The sequence below is a fragment of the Suncus etruscus genome, chromosome 14, assembly GCF_024139225.1.
Source record: "Suncus etruscus isolate mSunEtr1 chromosome 14, mSunEtr1.pri.cur, whole genome shotgun sequence".
NCBI lineage: Eukaryota > Metazoa > Chordata > Mammalia > Eulipotyphla > Soricidae > Suncus > Suncus etruscus.
Genome location: NC_064861.1, coordinates 47,770,456 through 47,774,411, shown reverse-complemented (window position 1 = coordinate 47,774,411; position 3,956 = coordinate 47,770,456). Strand labels below are relative to the sequence as shown.

At 41.1% G+C, this 3,956-nt stretch overlaps 1 pseudogene; it reads left to right on the top strand.

Annotated features, from left to right (window-relative positions):
• Positions 1–1,561: 1,561 nt before the first annotated feature.
• LOC126027114 (60S ribosomal protein L37a-like) lies at positions 1,562–1,862 on the top strand (annotated as a pseudogene).
• Positions 1,863–3,956: the final 2,094 nt, after the last annotated feature.

Here is a 3,956-nt window from a genome sequence, read left to right as displayed (position 1 = left end):
GGGGATTAAATTTCTGCACCTGCATCTTTTCTCTGTGTTTGTTTGGGGTTTGTTTTGTTTTGTTTTTGTTTTTGTTTTTGGGCCACAAGGCTTATTCTTTTTTTTTTCCTTTTGGTTTTTGGGTCACACCGGGCAGCGCTCAGGGGTTACTCCTGGCTCTATGCTCAGAAATCGCTTCTGGCAGGCTCGGGGGATCATATGGGATGCCGGGATTCGCACCACTGTCCTTCAGCATGCGAAGCAAGCACCCTACCTCCATGCAATCTCTCTGGCAGGGCTTATTCTTGGCTCCGCACTTAGGGAATCACTCCTGACAGGCTCAGAAGACCACATGGGGTGCGAGGAATCAAACTCAAGTTGGCTGTATACAAGGCAAGCACTCTACTTTTGTACTATTTCTCCAGCCCTGATTCTTTCATCTTTATGTACATAGTCTACACTGTGTTGGGGATTTGGGATTGGTTTGAGGTACCATCCCCAGCAGAGCACAGGGACTTCTCCAGCTTGGTGTTAGAGTTACTCTAGCACCTAGAGTACTCCTAGTTACTCCTAGAGTGCTCAGGAAACAAACATTGCATGGAATTGAACTGGCGCTCCCACACAAAAGCATGTACTCTAGTCCTTCTAACCATCTCATTTGCTTCAGACATATGACAGCTCTTAAATTTGTCAAGGAATTGTTGAATGGTTTCTCACAATTGAATCATTTTACATGATCACTAGCAATTTACAAGGAATCAAATTTCTTCACACCACTATGACACTTGTTATTTGAGGGAGGGGAAGCAACACCCACAGTTATCAGAGGTTATTTATAACTTTACACTTAAGTATCAATCCTGGCAGTGCTCAGGGTAACATATAGGATGTCATAGGCCATACCGGGATCAACTGCATGCAAGGTTAGCACCTTTTCCATTGTACTATCACTTAGGACCCTTGTTATTATTTCCCCCATTTTAATAGACATTCTTGTGAGTTTGAGTCATTTCTAACTCCTTACAGGGACTGTGGGTCTTAGATAAGCCAAAGATCAAAATAATGAGTGTTATATGCTCTAATCATGTATATGAATAAAAGTAGAACCCAATATTTTTAGTAAGAAAAAAGGGGAGAAAAGGGGAAAGTAGAATAAATGTATTGATTCCACACAGATCATAGCTGAGAAAGATATTTAATTAGATAAAGCTGATAATATATGCCTAATAAAGAGCCCACAAATGGTAGGGCCTGGGAGGTACTTAAAGGGCTGGAGGGTGAATGTAGGAATCCTTGTTTTATTCCTGGCACCTCATGGTTCCCTGAAAATCACACCAATGGGTGTGACCCAAAAACAAATAAGAAAAAAATTAAAACTACTCAAAAAAAAAAAAACCCTCTAATTAAAAACATAAAATCAGAGTAAAAACAAACTAAAGAATAAGCACATGGGGACTATAAACAGTAAAAGTAAGTTAGCAAGACCTGGCTAAGACCAGTAAATGTAAACTGGTCACAACTAATTTATTTTAAAAAATGGTTTTCAGCTCTCTGTATGTATCCTGCGGTGTTTTCAGGGAAGATGGCTAACTGCACAAAGAAGGTGGGGATCGTGAGTAAATATGGGTCGCATTACGGCTCCTCCCTCCGGAAAATAGTGAAGAAGATTGAGATCAGCCAGCATGCCAAGGACACATGCTACTTCTGCAGCAAGACCACGATCAAGAGATGGGCTGTGGGCATTTGGCACTGCAGTTCCTGTATGAAAACTGTCGCAGGTGGCGCTTGTATTGGACCTACAATACCACTTCTGCTGTCTCAGTTAAATCTGCCACCAGAAGACTGAAGGAATTGAAAGACCATTAGATCTCCCGTCTGAAACATTGTTGGCCTATAATAAACGGGTTAATTTATGTAAAAAAATGATTTTCTGATTATTTTATGGGGCAAAATATAGCTCTGTTCTGTAAAAACAGTCCTACACTTTAGTGCAATGAAGTTAAAGATAGTACCAGTCAAAGGTACACTAGAAAGCCAAGTTTATGAACTTGATATGTCGACAGGATGAAATTGATGGAGGGAAAAGCACTAATGAGAGAAAGGAAGGATACTGGAACCTACTCTGGGCCCTAATTCATAGTGAAAATGAAAGGTGTTAGTAACTGCAGCCAACATGGAGGGTACTGGAAAATAGCATGTTAAATGAAGTAAGCCAAAAGAATGATAAACACGGGGTGTTATCACTTACACATGGTATTTAGAATAACTAGATTAGAAAATACAATGGCTTACAGGGGGGTTGCTGGGTCATAGAGATAGTATAGAAGGAAGGGTGCTTTCCTTATATGTGACTAACCCAAATTCTATCCTTGGCAGCCCAAATGGTCCCTCAAGCACTTGCAAGAGTGATTTCTGAGCATCGCTGGGTGTGGCTCAACAGCAAAAAATAAAATAAAAACAAAGAGACAATATGTAGATCACCCTTGGCCCAAAAACAAAAATAAAAGAAGGACCAAATGATAGCCCAGGGATTGAACTGTTTGCTCAGGCAATGCCAATGTTGAGGCCACGAAGACTTCTTGTGCACCTTGGGGTAGTGTAGGTAATTCTGTTTACCATAGGATTCAAGCAGCACCCTTCTTGGGCTCCCCAGATCTCCTGAGTGTCACTAGGGAGTACTTTTCCCCCAAAAAAAGAAAGAAAACAGAAAAAAACCAGTGAATTAGGGACATAGATTAATGGAATAGCATATACTTTTATTTTTTTCTACCCTCTCCCCTTTTATTTTAATTCAGATTATTTTAATCTAAGAATTTACTCCCATGATGTACATGGCAAGTATAAAAAATTATGTTAAGACAGGTTAGCATAATTTAAAAGAATGAAAATTGGAAATACTCTATCTTATTGGAATCTTTTAAGTCTTGAAATTGAAAATTGCCATTATTTAAGAGGAGTCAGGGCTGTGGATGTGGTTCAGTGATAGGACACCTGCCTGAAATGTGGGAGACTCTGGGATGGATTCCCTGAACAAAAGGAAAAGCGTGTGCAGGAGTAGCTCAATCAATGAGTTGAGGCTGAGACTTCATCTCCAACCCCACCCTCACATGCTGAGTGTGATCCCAAAAGACTTCTATTTGGAACACTATCGCCACGACAAAAAGAACCCTCTCTGGCACCTCAACAAAATGTATAAATCCTAATGTGTTTGAACACACACAAGTATGCAACCCTTTGTGCAGATCACAACCAAAGTGTGTGTAAGCACCACAAGTAACCTGCAAGAAGACTGCAAACAAATGTTCAGTCCCAGCTATTGCACCAACAAAGGGAAGGTAAGTGTGGGGTTGTAGTGTATTTTGTGTGTGTGGAAGAGTCTTTCAGATACATGGTTGTTGGTTTTTTCCTCTAATGATGGTCATCATCATTTTGGACTCTTCTGTTAATGGGCTAATAAAAAGGAGGGTGAGGTAAATTACTTTAAATGTTGGATTAACAATAGTACAAACTCCTGCCATCAAGAAACAAGCTCTTCCTTTCTGGCACCTTTCATCCTACTACAAGATCTGCCCTGGACCTGGAAGAGCCATGAAAACGGGAATGCTTTCAGGTTTACAAAGGCATCTTCAGCAAATAGACTCTAAGACAATCCTCATACAAAAAAAGATGAAATTGGAAGTATTTTTAGGAGGGGTGTTTTGGGGTCACGCACAGCATTGCTTAGGGCTTACTTCTGGCTCTGTAACGATTTCTGGATTCAGGAGACCTTTTTCTTGGGAGGGGAGGTTAGTAACCCAACGACAGCACTTGGGTTACTCCTGGCTCTGCACTCAGAACCCACTCCTGGCAGATTCAGAGAACCATATGGGGATCAAACTCAGGTCCATTCCAGGTCTGCAAATTCCCTACCACTGCTCTATCGCTCTGCCCCCTTCAGGAGACCGTATGTGGTGCCAGAGATTCATGCTTGAGTCACC